The sequence below is a fragment of the Trichoplusia ni genome, chromosome 18, assembly GCF_003590095.1.
Source record: "Trichoplusia ni isolate ovarian cell line Hi5 chromosome 18, tn1, whole genome shotgun sequence".
Taxonomy (NCBI): Eukaryota; Metazoa; Arthropoda; class Insecta; order Lepidoptera; family Noctuidae; genus Trichoplusia; species Trichoplusia ni.
The window spans coordinates 379,577-404,252 of NC_039495.1; the positions used below are offsets into that span (position 1 = coordinate 379,577).

General features: G+C 34.0%; 1 protein-coding gene across 1 annotated transcript in view; it reads right to left on the reverse strand.

Moving 5' to 3' along the window:
- The window catches only part of LOC113502787, a 43,273-nt gene extending 19,067 nt beyond the window's left edge, over positions 1-24,206 (reverse strand). The window contains exon 1 of the mRNA XM_026884476.1: positions 24,150-24,206. The gene's annotated coding sequence lies outside the window, so the exon portion shown is untranslated. The remainder of the gene's footprint in view (positions 1-24,149) is intronic.
- Between the last annotated feature and the right edge of the window lie 470 nt (positions 24,207-24,676).

The following is a 24,676-nucleotide window of genomic DNA, read 5'->3' on the forward strand; positions in this document are numbered from 1 at the left end:
GGTATTAATTGAACATACATATTTTAAAAATATTATTCTATAACTACTTACTATACTTATGTACTACATTAAAAAATCTCTAACACTGTAAAAACATTTTTCAATCAGGAAATTTTTAAGTTCCTTTTTAAACAGCTTAGTTTGATCGATTTCTTTAATATATTCTGGAATTTTATTATATATTGCGGGTGCCATACATATCACACTTTTATGTAGTAGTGCAGTTTTTGCTGGGTGCAACTGTAAATCATTTTTATATTTATTTCGCCTACTTCTACAAACACTGTCAGATAAAAGTGGAAACCAATGTGTGTTGTTTCCTACAAATAAGGCTACCTCTAGGATGTATAGGGACGGAAGTGTCAAAATATGGTAATTCTTAAAGAAGGGTTGACAGCTCTCGGTAATTTTAATTTTAAACATAGCCCTTATACAGCGCTTTTGCATTCTAAAAACCATTTCTGTGTTTGTAGAGTTACCCCAAAATATTAAACCATACCTAAGTGACGATTCAATAAGTCCGTAGTATGCCGTCAATAAAGCGTCGCTACTTACTGTAGACGAAAGTTTATATAAAACGTAGGATGTGCTACTTATTTTTAAACAGAGTTCTTCAGTATGACATTTCCAATTAATCCTATTGTCAATTTTTAGACCTAAAAATTTTGCTGTATCTACTTGGTTAACTTCATTATTTTCGTGTTTTACTGTAATTTTACTTGAATTTTGAGGTCTTTGACTGTAGTTAAGAATATTTGTTTTATTTATATTTATTTTTAAATTATTATTGACTAACCATGTTGTAATAGACTTTAATGCTTTATTTATATCGGCTTCGAACAGATTTTTATCTTTACTTGTAATATTAATTGTGCTGTCATCCGCAAACAGTATCATAGGTTGCTCAATTGCATTAGGTAGATCATTAATGTATGTAATAAATAACGTAGGTCCTAGTACACTGCCCTGGGGAACACCATATGTTACATATCTTGGTTTGGAATTATACTGTTTTTCTTTTTTAGTTATTAAATCAAATTTTGTAATTTGTGTTATTTGCTGCCTATCTGTTAGGTATGATTTAAATAATTCGAGTACGTTTCCTCTAATTCCGTATGCCTCAAGTTTACTAGCTAGTATGGTATGGTCCACGTAATCGAAAGCTTGTGTCATATCGCAGAAGATGGAGCAAACAGGAGTTTTCCGGTCAACAGCAAGCATAATATTTTTTAAAAATTCATAAATAGCCATGTTAATAGTTTTTTGTTTTCGAAAGCCTTTTTGTTCGTTGCATAAAATGTTATTACTTTCTAGATAGCTATTTAGCTGTTTATTGTAGTAACCCTCAAAAACCTTAGAAAATATAGACACTAAGGCAATAGGCCGATAGTTTTCGACTAATTCTTTATCATTCCTTTTCAGAATAGGTTTTACAATTGTTAGTTTTAGATCTTTTGGAAATGTACCATTTTCTATAGAAAGATTTACAATGTGGCTTAGATGGTGACATATTTGATTATTTACAGCTTTAATTATTTTTGTACAGATTTCATCATACCCGGTACTGTTAGTATTTTTTAAGCAATTTATTATTCTATATATATGTAAAGGTGTACTTGGTGCTAGAAACATTGAGTTAGATCTATGTTCAATAAGGGCTGTGACTTTTTTACCAGCTCCTACAATAGGTTTAACTTTCTCAATGAAATAATTATTAAATGTGCTAGCTATTTCTATAGGATTAGTAATACTAATATTTTCTATTTTAACTTTTTCTATGGGTTCTTTTGGTAAATTAGGCCGTTGGTTATTTATTAATTGCCATGTTGTTTTTGATTTATTTTCAGATGTTTTAATTTTGTTATTGTTTTGTGCACGTTTTGTAAGAAATATTATCCTTTTTAGTAATTTGGCATATTTTATATAATTTTGTTTGTTCGTTTTTGTTGAATTTTGTCTAAATTTCCATAACAATAATCTTTTTCTTTTACAGCAAATTTTTATACCGCGTGATATCCACTTACATTTATAATAGACTTTCATCCTTAAAAGTTTTTTCGGAAAAACATAGGTCATAGAACAATTTAAAGTTTTCTATGAAATATTTATATGCAATGTCAGTGTCATTAGTAATATATATTTCAGAGAAAGTGAACTCATTCAGGCACGTTTTGAATTTATCTATGTTTTCTGTACAGTAATCGCGTACTGTTTTATACCAGTATTTAAATTTAAAAAGTTTATTTTGGATATATCGATGTTTTTAGATCTTATTCTTATATTTCTTGTTCTGAAAACTATAGATGTTTATTTAATCTCATTAAAAAGTAGTATTTAAAGACTTTTGAATAGGTTATAAAAATTGGAACGGACCTATATTTTATTTTTATGTTTATTGTTAAGATACTTCAATGATGAGTGCTATATTTTCTCGCTAAATAAATGTGAATATGGTGACATTAATTATGTCAACATTGTAGCGCCATGCTGTATCATCATCATCATCAGCCCATATTCGTTCACTGCTGGACATAGGCCTCCCAAATTGCACGCCATCGAGATCTTTCTTCGGCTGCTCATATGGTGTATATTCCATTCTAAATCGCTAAACAAATGGTGAGGTGCAGGACTGCCTATAGACTAATATACAGCTAGTTAATTAAAATTAAACGCGAAAAATCATGACATGAAAAATATTTTTCAAAACAATATGACGCATCTTGCTTTTGTGAAAGTGACCTTTTCATATCAGTCGTGAGTGAGCGTGCCTCCTAAGTACCGGACTCCGGAGGTCACGACGCTGCAATTAAATACGACAATAGCTTGCGACATTATTGTAAAATTTTTGTAATATTGAGAACTTACCATGGGAATCAGAGCAAGGTATTTGGAGAATTAAAGATATATGAGATATTTTGAAGTTAAAAAGGTTTTTCAGAATTAGCTAAAAAGCATGAAATATTTTACTTTGAGGGTTTATCAAGAAGAACTTAAATGGGATTAAAATAGGAACTTGTAAATAAGTATAGCACATAATATGTATCACGTTGATTTTGCAACCAAATCACGCAATTCTAAAATATTAGATCACCATGACGTAGAGCAATAATAGAGACATCGTGATTTTCACGACTAATTCGATGATTGAAACCGTATACCACAACACCATTAATATAACCAGCCTCACAGCAATCAACATTAGCTCGGTTTTCCCGACAACCATCATTATGTTATTCCACATGCAAATCAGTTTAAATTCCATCACGATCCGATATAATTGTGCGCATATAATTCTATCCATGTACGAAATAAGAGAAATGGGATTGAAGGAATGCATCAATGTAGTTTAAAATTGTGATTGCTGGTATAGTTTCCCGAAAACATTTTATGATTTTTCTGCCGTAAATGCACGCTTTTGCCCCAGATGTAGGATGTCTTGGAAGTCTTGTAAAATTGATTTATGATTTCAAACGATGCTCGCTTTTAACAATGCTTTCTCGCTGCACTAACTAAATAAATAATCATTTTGTCTTTTTCAACGTTAACCTAGGCTTCTGATAAACTTTAATTTCTTGCTTTTTGTAGATCTTTTCGAGACCATATTATTTGCTGTACCATATTATTATATTTGAAATGGAACATCTGCCTACATGAGCTACGGAGGCCATTATACTAAATAACTGATATGCATCATCTAATGTTGATCTCTTCAAACGTAAAGGCTTTCTTTAGTGTATCCTTGAGTATCCTTTCCCATCCCTTATGAAGATGATGAATGTTCAACACATTTATCATTCCAACAGAAATATACCTTGAAGACGTTTCTGATTATCCAGAATATCAGCTTACCCCCCAGAGTTGAGCAAGCGTGCCAATCCAATCAGTCCGCCAGAGGCAGATATGGAGGAAATGGCGACGATCCCTGACGATTCAATTTCCGTATTGCGATACGAACCGAAAATGAATATATTACATGTCATATCTCACAATTTAAAGATTTATTTCAGCATTTGTAATATGGTAACATTAAATGTAATATCGTTGAATCTAAAAAAAAATAAAGAATTAAGTAACACAGCTAAACTATTTATGTCGAAAGTTTGTAAAACTTATAAGATTAGTTTCATAAACTTAAAATACATTAAAAATGAAATGACCTGAATAAAGAGAATATTAAGGATAACAAATAGACTTGTATTAGCATTGTTTTAAGAAAACCATTATCATTTTTTCATTGGATCATTATATCATCTCTGGTATATCTAATATCTTTCCAGTATTTCGGCTCGCAAAGGCTTTGTTTTAGACAATAGTGTCCCATTTCCGGATCTTCCTTTCCCTTCCTAATTTATGAATATTTCAAGACAACAAGCTTTAAAGCAGATTTCAAGTCTAGCTTCTGTACAAATGAGATCTCTTTACAGAACAAACATTCTGAGCTTTCCTTTATTATCTTGTTTGTTTTCTGCGACAATTTATGGAGTAGCAAAAACTAATGTTGTTTAAATATTGTCCTGTCTATTATGTTTTTGTCTAGCGTCTACAATTTCCTTTTGGGTGACAACGTCCCAAAATTTATTGACTGTAGTTTTACTTATTATTTTAGTTTAGTGCGTAAGTTTAGCAAGATTTATAGTTTCTTTCAACTGTATTTACAAATAAACTGGTAGCTATTTTTCTTGGATTAAGAGCACTCAGACGTTTTTGTTTGTCTAGTAGTCTGTAAAGTTTAGTAATATCAGTCCTCCATAGATCTCACCTAAAATAACTCTTAAATGTACACGGTGATTTTTTAGTCGTCCTACAAAAGCAGCCCAGTTCATGAATCCGACGTAAAATACCCTAGGCGCGATTATAATTTTTTATCATCAACTAAAATAATAAGTACGAAGGAAAATTAACCAAGAGAAATCTGAAATAAAATATGCTCTTAAAAATTATAAAAACGCCGCCGCCCGCGCCGCTCACCATTGTTACAAGGCTCGGACCGCAGAAACACAGCTCGCATCAGAGCTGTTTCTAAAAAACTACGAATGGCATCATAATATTGAATAAAAAATGTATTTTAAATTTATTCAAATAGCTCAATGTTTTTCCAATATTGTAAAAAAAATAAGTATCGAAAGAAAGGTAACAAGAGTCATATATCTCCTCTTACACGAAAGATAGTGATATTTAGTGTGAAAATATTCTGATTATGTCGAGAAAATGGCTAATATCACATAGTTTGCTAATTACAATAATAGCTTTCACAGGCCAGGAAGCAAGGCATATAACTGCATTATTGCCTACCCGTTGCAAACTGTCAATGTTTCTAAACACCATATTTCCTTCCTCTAAGTATAGAATCCACATCGCATTCCAAAGCCGACCACAAATAGATATGCTCCCTTCGATGCATAGCGTCCGGGGCTCCACGATATTCTACATCCAACGAATAAAATGCATCATCCATCGCTGCAGCTGAACTAACTTTACTAAGCTCATCTCTGTTTGAACGGGTAATGGATAACTTACCGACGAGCAATTTTAAAGGATGACGCTGCAAAACTTTGATGGGATTCGGTACGTTAATTCTTTGATTGTTTAATGAAATTTAGGCTGAATTTCTAAAATGTTCCCGGTTAATTAATAAACAATTTGAGGTTTATAATAAAAAATCTTCAGGTTGAACTGTAATATTTGTATTACCTACTTTTGTTATGTTTTTAATGTTCATCTTTATTTGGTACCTGTTCCCGTAATTCCATTGCGTTTATTAATCCCATCGGACTGTTTATCTTCCATACAAGATATTATTAGTTAACAGTACAGTTCAATTTGCCTGCATGACTTATCTCAAGCAGTTATCGTTCGATATTTATATAAAGGCTCTGTTTCACTGCTGGAATTGAACTTGCATCTGTTCTATGACTCACAGTTCAGAAACGTTGATAATGTATTGGAAATGCATTATTATTCACTGTTTAGTCCGACTTCTTGTTTATGAAGGCAATACTGATTCCTTTGTTTTTGAATGGCATAAGTTTAAAACCTAAAGTGCAGATGCCTGCTTCAAGATTTCAGGATCAATATTATCGTTCAATGAATGCTTATTGTTGCAATAAAATGTGATGTTTATCGACCCATTTGTATATTTGTACTTGCATTTTCATTTCGATCTATAATTAACTAGCTGTTGCCCGCGACTTCGTCCGCGTGGTTAGAAGATATAAGTTAGGAATTTTTGAACGAAAGCCCTCGAAGATTAATATTTTTCCCCGATTTTGCCACATTTTCCATTGTATCTTCGCTCCTATTAGTTGCAGCGTGATATACAATGTATTTAAGACTAGCTGTTGCCCGCGACTTCGTCCGCGTGGTTAGAAGATATAAGTTATAATTTATACCTGCCTTCTATCTATCTTGTAGGATTCAGTCAGCGTTTGCAATGTAAGCGCAGAAAAATGTGTTTTTTTACAACCTCACATTAGAAACCTCAAAAATTGTAGCCTATGTGTTATTCTGATGTATAAGCTATATTGTGGTAAGGTTTCATTCAAATCCATTCAGTAGTTTTTACGTGAAAAAGCAACAAACATCCATACATCCATACTTACAAACTTTCGCCTTTATAATAGTAGTAGGATGGAGTTGATGAAAACCGCGACCACATTACGGATCAAAAAAGTTGAATCCGAAAGTGTTGTAGATTTTATAAGTAACCTTCCTGAAGTAAGTTTGAGACTTAATCAGACGATTAAACTCTTAAACAAAGTCTGGCAGCAGTTAATACAAATACCAGAGCTAATCTTAGATCAAGATTAAATAAAAGGACAGCGAACATCTTTTAACGAGACGTCGATTTAAGAAAGAAATTACATTAAATTAAAGCGTATTTACAGTCAAGCGTTACTGAAACGAATTTGTAGGCCAAATAATTATTAATTTACGTGCAGAACAGATCGATGATCGATGTGACAGCTTCTTAATATAATACGCAAATTGTTTGCAAAGCGACGCCCATGGAAACAACAGCCGATGAATTTTAACAAAAACTGACAGAACGGAGATATAGGGTATCGGTTTGATTTTATTTTCAGAAAAAAAAATTAGTTCTTGATAGTAAATTAGCATTAACGTAGCATAGGAAATAAGTAGGTGAAAATTGCATTCTTTTTTGATTTCAAGATTGAAATCCATCTATTAAATATAGTTGTTCCTTTTATAAATACTAGTCTTTTAGTCCAGTATGTATAGCAATATTTAACCTTTATATTGCAGGTCATAAAGCAAACGATATTCAGCATAATTATAGTAAGAACAAAAAGAAATTCCATAAGAGGCGTTCTGAATCGCCGCTATAATAAAAATTCTTTGGTCGAGGTGGAATCCTGTGGAACTTATATTTGTGAGCTCTACAATAAAGTCTGGAGATCGCTTAATGTTAGATAGATCCCTTTCTAACATCTGTCCAGCTTCAACAAAAAGGTTTTTAGGAAACTAGTACAAATACTAATTAAAAAGTTAAAAGCTATTTACCAGACTTCAATAAAACCTCGAAACTTTTAAGCTGAATTTTGGGGACATTTCAAAAAAGATTACCACATCAAATATCTTATTAATAAACTCGTTCATTTAAATGTCAATAACCACAAAAACGTAATCAGCAATTACAATACAATAGCTAATAATGCTAACGATAGCACAATCGTCTTAAAAAATGATACATTACTTACGTAGAACATTAGACATAGCAAAAACCATAAATAATAATTAGTTATACGAAAACCACTAGAGTATAATGGCACGATAGAAACTGGCATGATTTGTCGTTACCAAGAGAACTCGACACGGTTCTTGGATATCATAATTGTAATAAAGTGGTCATCACACGAACTCACTTGCGTGGATTGTGACGCTACCAATATCACTAAAATTAAAAGCGTAGAAATTGTACATGGAATCGCCCTACCTATCGTACGCCTTTGAACATATAACTTACTTTAAAAGCGTTTTAAGTTGGATGTAGTTCGGTACTTCACTTTCATCTTTGCAAGTACCATGTTACATACAATTAATATAAATTTACAGTTCACCATTTTTAAAATCGTCCATTGTGACATTTGATTTGAGATTGTTTTTCTCCAAATCCAACACTAACATTTTGTAGAAAAAACTTGTGAGTAAAAGAAACCGCTATGAATTTGCGAATAACCATGTGTTACCGGCTTAAGTGTGATGACCGAGTGAAACCGGGGACACACTAGTTATTTGTGTGTTCGTACTTACTGTGAGTGCGTCGACATTATCCACGTGGTAACCAGCCATCCGTGACGTCATAACTTCAGTGCTAAACTTACCCGTTCTTATGGTTTCAGGGGATCTGGTTATTGTTTGTTAATATGTGTTTGTAATAATGATTTTATCTTATTGCAGGCATTTGAGTATGTTGTGGTTCTTATTTCCAGGGTCAGTTGGAGTATATTTCTATGGCCCAGTATTGGAAAATTTGGCTAGGGTAAGAAAAAAGAAGTTCTGAAGTTTGAAATCTCCATCATGAGGAAACCAGCTTACCATAAATCACGTGAGAGGCCTATATACGTTGTAAGTACTCCAACACCAGATAGCAAGTCATAACCATACCAGAAGAAGATTTAAAATATCTGAGCAACGATACTGACTATCGAATACCTAGATTCCGTTATGTTTTGAACTTATCGAAATCTTCTGATCTCATGGTACGAGATTTAATTCTTTTAGTGACCGCTAAGGGCGCTGTACAATTTGACATACAAATAATTTACGAAGACCATTTTAGCAGTGCAAACTCAACTCGGTTCAGGCAGATTTGCATTACCGACATTGAATTTATAATCTCTAATTTAAGTAATTTTTTCAAATCGACGCGTTCGCGAATCATAAACCCTTATTACCTAGGACCTTAATAAATGGTTTGTTGTTATTAGTTCGCGATGATTCGTTACGGTGAGTAGTCATCGTAATAGTTCCATGAATCAGAGGGAAAAGCCACGGATTCTTTGTCAGTAATAGTCACTACTTGCGAACGACTCAAACCCTTGTTTTATTTCACATTTTTAATTAAATGTTTTGGTTGATAATAACATGACTATGGATTTGGATAAAAATCGAAGAGGTTTAATGGATTTAACAGGTAGCGAGGTGATGCATAATATCGTTGACAGTGCGCTATACACTCTGAATATTGGTCGAGTTTACCATAAATTGACGGCCATTGGGACTTTCGTTTGTCTAACCTAATTTGAATTGCTTCGATTGAACAAAAATCGTCTTATTCGAAAGTAGAGAGAAAATACATTTTAAAGGATATATCATGTTATAACTTAGTAAATTAGTAAAAATGTCTACAGTTAATACTCTTCAGTGTCTTTACTAAGCCATGTATGTGTACGCAATAAGATATGATGCATTGAGCATTTCTTTCACAACATTAACAGCCTTATTTAAGTAGTACCTCGAAAAAAGAAAGCACGCTGATCAGAATAACAACACATCCTATACCCGACATTTAAGGTATACACAATGAAAGCACAGCATCATTTTCTTTTGTTTTCCGGGGTAAAAAGCTAATAACGTCACGGTGACGTGGGGATATGTCGTATTTCCACCAAGTAAAAACACTGCTTAAGCCAGAGTCACAGGATCGCCCTCGCGACTCTGGCTAGGCTAGGCTCTAGACACACAAACCGCAATTCAACTGCAATCCCATCGTAAATTGCAGTTAAAATGCAGTCCGATTGCAGTTCAATTGCAGTCTGCACGTTTGCATTGCAATTCTCTTGCAGTCTCACAAACATTCATGTCAAGTGCACAAAGACTCCCAAACTCAGGACGAGCATTTGTGGATCACACAAGTACTTGTCCTACACGTCGCCCTTTGTGAGTTTGGCGTGGTGACCTCAACTACTAGGCTATTTGAGGTTGCTTTGCAGTTTAAATGCGGTCCGTCTTTACAGAGCCTTAGATCAGCTAGTCTGTGTCACCGCATCAAATCCGCACCAGCTCCGGCGCTTTCCTTCACGGTTGGTCGGCGGCGCTCCGGATGAGCGGCCACCGGCTTTAGATAGGCTCTCGGATTTTAATAATAACCACGCTTGGATTAGAGGTCAAGTTTATTCAGATCTTTTGTCAGTTCAGTTCAAATTGTTTACTTAATTTTTATATGAAGTACCAAATATTTCGATACCAGTATTTCAACCCGGATTCGTTCTGTTGATATCACAAGATATTATTTTATTGTGACATGCTACGTGTAACACACGTTCTTTTGCAAAGTTGTCTTGAAAGTTATTTGATGCTGCTTATGATGGCAGAAGCATTTTTTGGCACTTCAGCTACGTCTAACTTTTCGAAATAGGGTTATATTTGATTCAGGTTGTTTTATGGAACTGAAATTACTCTCATGTCGAGTTTCGTGGAAAAATCACCTCAGTTACTATAAATGGTAGTTTTTGGTAACACATGACAGGATAAATTTCACCTGTATCTATCATCAAAATAAAGTTCAGTCATAAATCTTATCCCAATAGATTGTGAGCACAGATTCCATTATTACCTAAATTGTATTCAAATCTACTTTCAAGTCTCGATTCACGATCCGATACGGGTTTCAAATGACTAACTGATAATGAAACTTTTTGAAGATTAACGAGGTACTATCATCACGAATAATGCAATAAAGAGATAGATAGAAGTGTGTGTTAACATACGAAAATACATGTCTAGGTTAGAGAGGTTTGTTAAGTTTCACTTTTCTAGTGCGACATGTTTTATTTATCTAGGTAGTACAACAAACAAAAAGATACATAATATACAAAAATACGACACCTACAAAGAAACTGCTTATTTCTTAAAAAAAAACAGCCAGCAAACCTGCGTCAAGGCATATCAAAACGAAATGTGTGCTTAAAATATGTTTAGCGTTATAATGTTATGCCATGATGAAAGACAAGCAAAACTAGACACAAAAGCTCAAGGACATAAACACTTGACACTTGTAAAATGTCAAGACATAAAAAATAAGTAATTTGATCAAAAATTAAGAAGACCAAACATAATCTCAGTATGAAAGAAAAATGTGCTTAAAGCGAAGTTACCTTACATCAAAAACAAAACAATACCGCCTAAAAACCTCAAGATAAAAATGATTCAGAGATTTTTGTTCGCGATACATAACATTGTATTGTATATGGCGTATTCCAGGAATGCAAGAGACTGTGGAGTGTTATCGCTGCAAACTGTTGTTAGAGGTCAATATACTGCCACCTATGTGTCGTAGCTTAGAAATGAATCGGGAATTTCTAGCGATTGGTGGAATCGAGATCTGGTATGAAATGAAATTGGTAGTAAGTGTTTTACTGAGAATGTTTTAGGGATATGGATGATGACGTGTTTTTTATTCAGTTCCTGTCTTGTAGTTAAGGGAAGTGTGTAAATTTCTATGACGCTACGTCACTAAGTCCCTCTCATAAACTTTAAAATAATGCACAAAACAATACGTGTCTTATATTTTTTTTTTTGACGGATTTAATGGATTTTTACATTTTATACCCATACATATTTGTACATTTATTTATATAAATAAAATGAAAATACTCTCTTCGAGAATAGCAATGGCAACGAAATAGGTAACAACCCTGATAAATAAGTACCTGGACATTGCAGCTCAAGGCCTTATCTACAACAAAATACTATTACAATTATCAGCCAAAATAAACACTGAATCATCCCGCACACAAAGCTTTAAACATAACAGTACGGTTCTGAGAAACCACACTAATTGCATTCACTTATCGCTCCTCACAATAACATACTGAGCTTACGTCACGCCACGTGAGGTCACGATGCATATTGTATAAATACGCTACGCTAACATTAAATAAACCCGTACCGGGAATTAAAAGAAACCTGCGATTGTCTTGCAATTTGATTGTTGATTATGTTATTATAATAATATTATGCATGTAACAATTTAATCATCAGCACTAATAATAATGGTGAAAGATACTTTGTGTCTGTTTTCCTTTTAAACTGCTGAACTAATCGTGATAGAACTTGAATTCCAAGAAGAACAACGCTTAGGTTAAAACTATTGTACTATAAGAAGCTGATTTTTACTGCGATAATAGACTTGCACGCTGGCGAAAACCAAAAGAAAAACTAGTATAATTCTTAGTGTACATATTTTTTACCAAAGTAAAGTTTTCATCAATATAATAATAACCTTTAATTTAAGACACTCGTTAGCGATTTGATTATAACTTTGGAATTGGAACCAAATTATCCCTTACAATCTCGTTAAGGATTTAGCAGATTTAAGTATATTAGTATTAATAAAGCCTTCTTGAATCCATGGTCTGCAAAACAGCCCGTTTGTTTGAAGAAAATTTTTGTTGTTTTTTTGCAAATAAGGTTCCGTCCATACTTAAAGTTTAATATTAGTACGATGTTGCTTTCAAGTAAGAAAACCTTTAGTGAGTACTCGAAATTAAAAGAATTTATTTAAAGTGAATAAACATGGGTCGTTTTTGATAATCTAAGTTCAAAAAAATCTAAGCCAACTATGAGTTTGTGTCATAAAATACTAATAGACAATCTTAAACTACAATTACCTCAACATTCTTGGACTGACACTAATTACATTCAGTTATCGCTTCGCGACCGATAATACGTTACACTTAGTAACTACCAGGATGAGAATACTATCGCCTTCTAAACAAAACAGAATATAATAATCTACAATGCATCTTGCAGTGAGATTTTTCAGCAGTGAAATCCAAAACAGAATCCATAGGCAACTGGAGTATTAGCAATTTCGTCCATAGCTGCATAGACCCCATTAAGTAAAAAATCATACTAAAAGAAACAAATGACGATGCACACAAGATTAACTATGACATTCGTTGTAATACCAAATATGACAATTAACAATAAAAACAAAAATCTTTTTCTATGACTTCATCAGTTGATACAACGTAAGCTAAGTATGTCCCCCAGTATAGCACGTTTCAAATGCAATAAAGATTCCCATGCACGGCGCGACAACCAGCCGTAGGTTGTACGTCAGTAATTGTGCGACATGAAAAGATAACGAAGTTCCTCGTGTATAATGGCGTGTCCTCTTTTTTTCACAATCTTTTTAAACACGTAGTTTTGTTTCAAAGTTTGTAGCACACCACCTACTTATTATACGGCTGTCTTTGTTTTCGTGGGATTTGTTCAGTCTTGAAATAATAATTAATATTAAAATTTGCTGTATTTTTTAGTTTTGTTGTCGTATTGTTTTATGTTACATTAATAGCGTAATATGAGTGTAACAATGTGTTATTTCGTGTTTGTGAACGCAATTACGACAGAATTACATTCTGTTTACTCATTTTATGATACCTTCAAACAATATGATTTAGTTACTCAAAGATTTTAATTCTGTGTTATTCAAGGTTTCTTAGTGAAATATATTTTAAAATATTAATTTCATTCGATGGCACGGATATCCGAGTGGTTGTGGTCACCGCACCAAACCGACTATGCGTGACGTATCGCCACGTGATCCCCACGAATGCTTGTCCTGAGCTTGGGTGTCTCTGTGCATGTAAATTCAGGGTTTGTACAACCCCCGGACAATATGATTACATTTCTTCAATTACATCACACATTAAACCATCTATAAGATACTTGTATACAGTTTTATACCCAACATCCGCAAACTTAACTCAACACCAACACTAATTAATTAATTAATACTGAACTTGATATAGGAAACAAAACGTCTTTGAACCGTATAACGTATGCGATGCCTTAGAAGTACGGGTGAGTCATCGTGAACTTGCCCGCGACTCGCAACAAGTTCAGAGATGGTCGCTTAGGGGAGGTCTATCGATTATCGCTTCGTGAACAGACGGCTTTAATTACTATTTACGTAATCAATATATCGGACGATGGAATTGTGAGTATTTGACGATATTGGAGGTTATACCTATAAATGTAACAAGTTTATAATATATTTTTTTTATTAAGAATTTAACACACATTTACAACTTGCAAAAGAAAACGATGTAGCACTTCGAAAAATTTTACTTTTAAACACTTTAAAGGCAGTTTCTGCTGATATAACGATATTGGGATGTACGAGAGTATGGAGGAGTTAGTAAGGAGTTAAATGAGCTTCAGTGCTAATCTCATTATGACCTTATATTAATTTCTGAATTTCTGAAGGTTGCCTTCACTTTGCCTGCCCATAATCGGTAATATTGGCGGCTAAACTTTTCCAGATAGATCGGAGAACGAATTTACATTTACCTTTAAAAAATTCCATCGATTTATCGAACCAAACAAATTCACAATCCATCTACCTAAGTCATCATAAATAATGTCGAAGAAAAAAATCCGCCACGTTTTACAGCACTGTATATCATAAGGAGTATCTAATCAAATAAATCAAGTAGAAAAAAATACCAATAAATCAGTCTCGTCTGTACGTCGATCATAACGTTGTTTACTTTTTCTTAAGCTAACTGTAAACGAACCGTAAACAGTTTCCCATCGTTAAACCGAACTATCTTGACACAAAGGCGACTTGTTGCAACATGGCTCCCGATACGACGCGACACGGAGTAGTGAGTGAATAGAGTGTTCGTGTTAAGAAAATATACAAATATCAAGTTCACGCTAAGAGATTCTTTTCTTATTTTTGTTTCTTCAATGCACTACGAGCTTAATTATTTATCAAGTCATTTTTTAAGTTTTTATGCTAAAAGCACATATCATGCTAATAATTGTTCATGCCACTAATGCCACTTTTGAATTTGTTTCATGAAAGATTGTTAGCATACTTGCTGTAAGCAGACTATTAGCTAAATTATTGTTTTATCCAAAGTTTCCATAAATTAGAATCCTGACCATAATTTAAACTTACTGCAGGTATAATAAATATCTATATGTCAAGATGAAAATTATTCTATTTTATCAGCAGTTGATCTTGAACTTCATATCCGGTAGACCATTCTCTCCTCTAGGATATCCAAGTACCTACCCACTAACTAAATTAAAAAAGACTATCACTAGCCCTCGGTCGTGACTTAAGTCTAGCAGTAATCACTCCATGCCCTTACTAATCTGTGTCGCAGCCCGGTTTGGCCTATTCCAGCTTGTCTTGTTACACCCACAGAACAACTTGCTTGATGGACGTGCGTCCTAGAATTTATTATTAAGTTTCGAGCTGTCTATGAAAAGTTGGAAAAGTGGTTTTGTATTTGCCCGTTAGCTTAAGAGGTTATTTGAGATATTGAGCGAAGGAACTTGGTTGGTTATTAATTTCAATGATTAATGAGCTTCACAGCAAGTGTAGGTTTTAGAGACTTTCACACGTCGTTAGATTGGATATGGGTCAAGATTGGGATTTTAGTTGAATTTGGATTAAGTGGGTTTTCTTTTAAATGGTTGAAGTTTTGATTTTAGCACGGAATATGTATGCGGAGAAGGGACTACGTTTTCATAGTCTTTCATGTATGTGATATTAATTCTAACATTATCATCATGTTTATGTTTACATTAGGTATTAGACTTAGTATGGCAAATAATAATTATCCTTTCGTTCTTTTCCGAGCTGATTAAATGGCTCCCAATTGGACTCTTTATAGTCAAGAGTAAATTGGGGGGCATTTAATCCATATATCCATTTAAAAAAGATTAAAATCTAGAACGAGAAAACGCCCAATCTGAATAAAAAATAAAATACATCTTCGTAAGTATCGCTAACAATCCCAAACACCTACTAAACTTGAACAAGTTCATAACAAGGCACCTTTACAAACAGCCATAACAATTAAAAACCAAACTACCATTATAATGTAAAACCAGTAACAGTAACAAGTTTACTCCATAATTACTTAATTAACAAATGAACAACGACTACAAGACAATACTGCGTAGCTAGTAAAACTTACCGAGTACCTTTAACAATGGAGCTGTGGAAGCAAGACAGCACTACATTGCATAGAGCGCCGTCTCTTTCACACGTTGGCAACTTCAAGTGAAAAGTGATATTTTGTTGGCAATCAAAGCAAATTATTTGATACTTGAATTCGTGTTTACATTTATTTAGGCATTGGTTTATAATGTTTGTAAACACGTGAGACGTAATATTTTCGTTTGCTTCAAATTATACATTTTTAGTTTGTAAATGCTTGCTATAGGTAGATACTGATTGTTTAATATAGATACATAAAAGCCACCTTTTATTAGTGGTTTCTTAGGTTCACTGTGTCTTGAGAGCAGCGCTGCAAGACATCAAGACACAGTGAGCTCATACTGCGTAGGTCGGACCACAAATAATTAATTAAAATATGAAGGTAGAACGAGCAACATCTCCTGTCAAGACGAACACCATCTCAGTCTGCCCGTGACCATGATACCTGCAAAGGTTTCGAAACGTCGGGAACTAAAATCTAAAATTAAACCGCGATAAAATCCGTAAAAGTAGTTTCATTTCAACCACCTTTTATTCTTAGATTAGAGTGCACAAACAACGAAATTCTTCAGCTTTTATAATATTAATATATATTTAAGACGTTAGTTATTCTTTGTTGACGCCAATGTTGTTTCACCATCTAATTAGAATTTCCACACAACTAATTTAAGAGACTTCTCTTAAATGAAATTCTTAATCGGTGCGCCTCTAATTTTGCCGTCAACCGGGATATTTCGACATCAGGTCCCGATCAACTGGGTTGCCATGGCAACCAGCCAATAATACTTTCTACGTGTTGCATGAATGAGGCATTTGGTCATTTTGTGACGCAATATTGTAGATGCGAATTCATTTGTTTTTGTAATGTCGCAATGTTGTGAGGATAATTTACAATGTACGTCTACGCTTTATAACCATAGAGTGGTTAGAAAGAATGATGTTATTAAGAGATACTACCAATAGCAAATGTGTTTGACTTATCTTTGACCCTGTCTTCGACCGCGTGATTCACCCACTAGTGTCTTGTATTAAAAGATCTTTTAATGCAATTTAAGAAAAAAAAACATCCATCATTTAAATCAGCCAGTCACTTAGTACATGAGAAAGAACTTTAATTAATATTTAAATCACCTTTGAAGTGCGAGTCGCAAATAGGCTGAAGGTAAACAAATTTACTGTTAATCTACCAAAGTTACTTAAACTTAATCTTTTAAAGATTGAAATTGAAAATTTTAGTTGACTAGCCACATATACTACTACTGTGGTCTAGCTATACATGAGAATCAGCCTGGTGACGGACTAACAGACATACGGACAGCTGAAGCTCAGTAATATGGTTTGTATTTTGGTTTTTGCAAAATGTAAAAAACAACTCTCTTACACAACGTTTTTGGGTGGTACAGTTTTATCAAATAAACTTCCAAGATTCAAGAAATATTCTATTGCAGAATTGTTCCACGCACGGAGGGCAGTCCGGTCACGCGATACCTCTGACCACAGAACTAAACTTAGCTACACGTGCTCGGGTAATCACTTAGGCATGAGATTTATAGTTTGACGTCACTTTATGTGCTAACGAATAAAGAAAAAATAAAGAATTAGGTAGATCTGAGACTTTATAATGTGAAAACATGATTTAAATACAGCCCTTATTTTTGCTTAAAAATCATAGATTTCATAAATCTAAATACCCACGTTTTTAAATGTCACTCCATTGAAATCGGTCCAGCCGCGTTTAAAGCTACTCTGAAAATTTTCAGCCCGCTAGCTTATGGTAAAGTGCCTCAAAATTAACAAACAAGAAAGTGAGAGTATAAAACGTGGGAAAAAGAATATCATGCCAGTACACCTTAAACTGTTATTAAAGCCTAAAGAAGGCAGGGTAATATATCTAAGCCAGAACTTGACAGAGCTAAAGTCTATAGTACAAAATTGAATTACAGATTGCAGTATACTAAATTTAACCAAGGTTTCTAAACACTTATCAATTCAATCTCTGGAAAATCTACTGATCACGACGGAGATTGGGAAACCAAACAGACTAACAAGAGTAACGAGTAATCACAAAACTTGACATGAAGTTTGATAGATGATTATTCACCTACCTATCAACAAGCTTAATATAAACCTGAGAAGATATTATTATTAAAATAAATGATAATATCGTCCAGGAAATTAGTACTGAATGAATTTTCTAATGATTAGGTGGGTATGACCTTATGAAACCTTTGACAATTTCCTTGCGAAAATCTCCATAATTGGATACAATAATGACTCATATTTATACAAGTCTATTGACTCAGGAAGTCGTAGAACAAACACATTTAGCAAGCAAAGTGTTATATAAGTGGAATCCGATTAGGAACAAACATAATACGCGAAATTAAGCTATGTAATTCAATTTGGAGCGATCTGTTAAGCCAAACATTGGATTATGTAGATTTTTACGTCAATAAGGATTATATTTGGTCTGTGAATAATTTGATTTATTTATTTTGCGTTATACACAACAATCGGTCAATCCGCAACATATCAAAAACAAACGACTAGAGACACTAATGGTTCCTTACAAATAGACTAAAGATATATAAATCGGTTGATTGAATCATTTTTTTTTTGTAATGTAGCAGAGATCTTCCTTGTAAACTCTTCAAAAGAGGAAGAGGTTCTCATTTCGTCTGTATTTTGTATGTTCGTACCTCAGTACTTTCGAATGGATGAACCGATTTTGTTGATTCATTTGGCCGGCAAGCTGATTTTTTTTCGAAGTCGATTTAATATTTTGGGGGTACAACAAAATTATGCAAACTAAATATGTGGGCTTTAGACGCAGGCTGCATTTTACGCGAAGCGTGGTGACTGTACCATCCAATTAAGGTGCTTATAAAGACGAACCCTACCATAATTTAGTAAAAAGACACAGAAGACTTATCTAAAGAAGACTCATCACAAAAGCGTTGAAATAAACTATGAATAAAAAATGCAATATACGGTCACCGCTTTGCGATAGATCACAGCAGCTAATCGCTGATCGATATATTCAAATTTATTCAATAGTGTTTTGCAACGTACCTACAGACTGCAGGTATGGTTAGCAACGGAAGACGACCAACAATTAATTTGAGAGCTACCAAAAATACATAACTCGAAAACTTGGATTCCACAATTTTCACACATTCCATCTCAAACTTAGCGAAGTTTGTATAATAAAAAATACAGAAAAACTGATCGTGCTAATCACAAAAACTTTTGTTTTGGTTAGGAATCGGACCCACGTGCCACAATTATTAGAAAAACTATCCAGTCAAAATGATTTAAGTCTACGGAAATCTGGTACTTGGGTAGAATCCTGGCATTTAAGGTACTCTTTTAATTGTTTTCAAAAGGTCATGTATCATGTTGCTGACAGTACCGTTTAGCATATGCTCATCTCATTATCATGTGCCGTGAGCTAGGTCACGTGGGAGCTATATCAACAAACACATGTGTTGTCTTGCAGTGGACGCTTTGATATACTTCATACTGTGTAGTGTAAATCTATAATGTGAATAGATCGATGTTGTTTTAATTGTGATATGTATATACTTACAGTTTGAAATATTATATTTTTGCTTTCTTTTTCTTATTACTTTCTTGAAGATAGTTCATATTTAAATGTTGCAACGGGTTTCTCACGCTTATTTATCGGGATCGCCCGTTCAATTTCGGACCCAACCGGAGTCCTTAATCTCCAGACGTCGCGGGGTCGTGAGTTGTAAGACTGGCGACAATGTGACGAACTAGTGAAGGGGCTAGCATCATTCAAAAAGAATGGTTGATTTTTTGTCTTCTTCTATAAGAGAAAGTCACGAGGAAGCCCCGTTATCAGCTCATTAGCAGCATCGTGAAAACTCTTATCTCTGTCTAGTAAGTTTGCAGTAAAAACTCGCTTATCAGTCGACGCAGGTATTATACGATTGGGGAGTTATTACCGACACGCTTTCTGCGCTAATATGGCGAAATTATGTGGACTTATGTAAAATTGACCGTCGTTAGTTCTTTTCTTTTAATAATGAGTAATAGGCGTGCTCGTTATAAGTTTCTTATCTAAAGGTAGAAGAAGAGTCATTTCTTCACCTCTCCCGATTTGTTACAAGAAAAGCAAACTTCTATGAGTCTTATCCATATTAAGTTCAAGTTCAAGTCCAAAGCTGGTGGAGTCTTTTTAAATAAGAATAATTCGGTGAAAAAAGGAAAGCATTCTTCAACACCATAAAACCAACCAAAACTCCTACTTCTAAACTCAAAATTCAATCTGAATTCAATCGATTATTCTCCCCCGAACTTCATAATGCAATTTACAAACATTAGGAGTTGAAAAAACCTATTACAATAGGTAAATAATTCACACCTTCAAACACAGACCGATGATGATTCATGCGCCGCTTCCTGTCGACCTTGAGTCTTCGTCTGCGAGTACGTGAGTGACGATATCGGCGCCATCTTGCTTTGTTATTCAAAACTATTTGCGATTCGTAATTGTTTTTGTTTTTACTTCGTCTAGTTAGCGTAAAACGAAAATAGGAGGGGTTTGTTGTGGTTTTAAGGAGGTACGGTATGATTTGTAAATATATGATTTACGTATATGGTTTATGTAGGTAAATGGTGACCAACAATGGATAGAGTGCAACTAGAGTCATTATTGTAACGTTTTAAAAGCCTGGAAAACGTATTATTTGAAATAAAAACTTCTGATTTTGATAGAAATGTTGTTTTTTTTTTGGAATCAAGTCTAAATAGAAAGAAATAGCAGCAATGAAGAAGCACTGTTGTTGTTAAAGAGCAAAACAATTTGTTGGTATCAATCAATCAATTCAGCTTATCAAGGTCCACTGCTGGACAAAGCCCCCAAGTTGCGCCACAACATTTGCTGGTACAGCCAGATGTAATTAAATTATAAAGAAAACATTAGTCTTTCTTTGCTTTTGATCCCCTCTCAAACCTTACCATATTTTTTCGGCCATAAACTTTGCGCTTCCCAGAAAGTCTTCAAATCAAGGCTAGTCCAAGCTTATGGGATTACAATCCAAACAACACTCACTTGTAATATTATCCATACTGAACTATAGTGACAAAACCACGGAATCTTCATGAACTTTTAATAGGTTTTCAGAGTTACCCATTATGAAATATAATAGTAATAAGTAGAAAGCTACACGAGGTATTACGGCTTCGCTATCCCGCCCGGCGGCGGCGCAAAGCCGTCGTAAGCCGCCTAGTCGATGTCACTATGTAAGCCGCTTGAATTTTTACATTGGGCTGTGAAAACAGCGGGGCTTTTATATGAATATCAGATACAGTCATTGGACAAGGATGTCTTGTAAGGTACCACAGAGTAGAAGTGACGGTGACATGGGATATACAACAAATATAAGATGTATTTTAGATATAAATATGGTGTGTAAGGAAGGAGGAGGCTCTATTGCCAGCGGTGGACGAATATGGGCTGATGATCATAATGATGTTGGTTGGAACGTATGGACGTATTTGCTTCGAGATGAGAAGTGCAAGTTGGTATCTTGCAACATCATCCAAAAAGTATTTTTAGACTATCGTGAACATTAACCATTATGAAATATGGTTTCCAATTGAAACTATGTTTTTTTTGCGAAGTAAATTAAGTCTCTTCAAAAAAGAACGCGTATTACTGTCTATGCTATTTGTAATAAATGATTTGAAAATTTAGTTTTCGCATGCGGTGTTAAATATACAGACTTACTTTGTTTGTGTTACAAATAGTGGTCTGTCCATCCGAATAGCTAGTAAATTAGTTTCGACCAAGTCGCTGTCAAAATCCAATTCTAAAGTAATTGCATTTACAAATTGTTATTTACTTAACCTGTCAAAGTAAATACATAGTTTGATGCTGCTAAAATGTATGTAATACCTAACCTCGTAATAATTAACAAAAACTATCTTTAGAACGACTTTTTCGTAGTCATCATTTGTGCAAAACAACATCACAAATATTCTAACCACATTTACATAATGTATCTAATATTTTTATGGTCGTATGCAAGAACTGTACTTAGGTACCTAAATGACGTTCTGAATGTCTAGTTGTCTGTACATGTCACGTTAAAATGATAAAGACAACAGAACAGTTAAGGGCGATATTTTACTTAGCCTCTGCTATGCGTCGTTCCTGAATTGAAAGTTAATATTTCTACACGTTGAATGGTAAATAAGAAATAGAGGCTTCGTGGCAGATAGAGAAGGAGATGACGCGGACGGGTCGATTTCGGTGCCTATTCACATAATTGTCCATACCCATATTAGCCATAGGAAGGTTTTCGCCTTTGCCCTATTGCAATGGGACACTTATGGCTTATAATATTTAAAAAAAATAAAAATATTTCTAGCCCGCTGGTTTCCTGGCCCCACCTGTCAGGCGCCTTGACACCCAGTTGATCTCAGTTTAATTGCTTCCCAGCTCTTCTGATAAAAATCAAGGGGGACGCTGTTTGCCGATGCGTATTAAAATCACTTCTAAACATTGATAACTTTTGAAAAGGATTTTGGTGGTTGAGATTTTTTTTGACAAGCGATTATTTTCTTTTTTTAGGTTAGATGAAATTTTACTCTTTTTAAGCTTTAGACATTTAAAATCTATTCAAAGGTTTGAATATTCGAAAATTGATTCGAATATTGAAAGATTCGAAAACACTATTACTTTGGATGTGGTAGACAACATAGACTTATAGTTAAAGCCGAAGATTTCATTCTACAAATCAATTTGAACACAGGTGCAATAGTCATGGCTTAAAAGTATATATTACGAATTTTAGTGAAACTCTGGCAATATTAAACGTAACACAAAATGCAGTCGAAAAGCAAACAGAAGGAAATTAATATTTCGGTACGGAACCCAGAGTATACCACGAATTGTATCCCGCCCTATTAAGCTGTCATACATTTCACGTAACTTGACGTTTGCAACTTACAAAATGCCGACTGCATACCGCTACCCTGAAATGTTTGGAATAACGCGATCATAGCGACCATACTGTACAATGAATATGATGTGAAATGTAATTTATAGTTAGTTTAGTTCCTTATTACTTGTTAAAAGAAGGATATTTTTGGACAATTTAGTGGAAAGTTTTGAAAAGCATGATCATGGTTAAGTTTTGATTTGTGTCGACTTTCATTAATAATCAGTAACTAATTTGATTTTACTCTTTATAATCTTCTTTATGGTACCTTCAGAGGAGAAAATTTGAAATTTAAAGTCTAATTCAAACATTATTTTTAAGTTTTATATCCATCTAAATAGAAAAAGTTGGTACACATTCAACTAAGTGCTCTCACATAGTGACCTCCTCAAAATGTCTACACATAAAAACAACATCTATTTTTACTAATATATAAAGCTTCAAAAACCAAAAAAACTCTTCAGCTTTATATCTTATGAACCGTATTATCTTAGGAACCAAAAGTTCAAATTGAAAAATTATTTTTGTGTTGAATAGACTATTCTTCGAGGAAGGTTTAGGCTATATGCCTTCATTCTGCGACTAATAGGAGCGAAGATCCAATGGAAAATGTGGAAAAAACAGGGCAGGTATAATTTAAAATTATAACTTATATCTTCTAACCACGTGGATGAAGTCGCGGGCAACAGCGACAGCGTCAACACAGATTCACAAGTTACAGTCTCATTTTTTAGTTTCAAAATTATCAATACACGTGCAAGAAACTCGGGTTAATCATCCAATCTAGATCGAAGGCCATCTGACAGACACAGACCTGCATTACCGCTGGCAAATACTCCTCTGGCTTAATGTGATGTGTTCATGAATAAATTGGAGAATTGGAAATGACAGATTGAAATATATGTGATATGAAATGGACGCTGAGAAGTGGGAATGTTTTTTTTTTTAACGTATTGCATTTCTATTAAAGAAAATATAAGGTATAATTGACTAATTAAAAAATACCGGTTTATTCTGTCTGTAGTGACTATGGCGTCACATCGCACTAGAATAGGAAACGAGTAGAAATTGTCTATACCCTATTTCTACTTTAGAAAAACCTTCCAAATTCACTGACAGCTAGTAAGTAAAATTTTATTCATAAAATAATATTTAACTACTATAGATATACTCAAGTATGGACAAACCATCATCTGAGCATCCGAGAAACTTGTAATATTCTTGATCTCTTTAACTCGAATTACCTGAAACAAAATAAGAATTAATTAATAGAAAGTCAACACAAAAATATTTAAATAGTACAAATACAAACAAGGCTACGAGTACATAACCAAAAAATACATAGTTAGGAACCTTGGGCCTATGTAAACAAATCTAGGAACATACATATTTACATTCTTGACGCGACGCTTATTTTTCATGAAAAATAGAATATCAATTTTACTAGGTAAACGAAATTCCTATTTGCTATGATCCTGATATTTGGTTTTCATTCTCAATACGTTATTTGCATAGATGATGTAAGACTTCGTTTAGCGTTTTCATGACCAATTTCAGAATCCAAGTTGTATTAGTAGCATCAAATCAACATTTGCCAAAAACAGCCTGACACCATCTCTCCTAGAGGTCTAATATTATTGAATATGTGGAAGCGCACATGCTGCAGAGATTCGTCTTTCTTCGACCGACGCCATGGTAGCCCCTCGGAATGTAC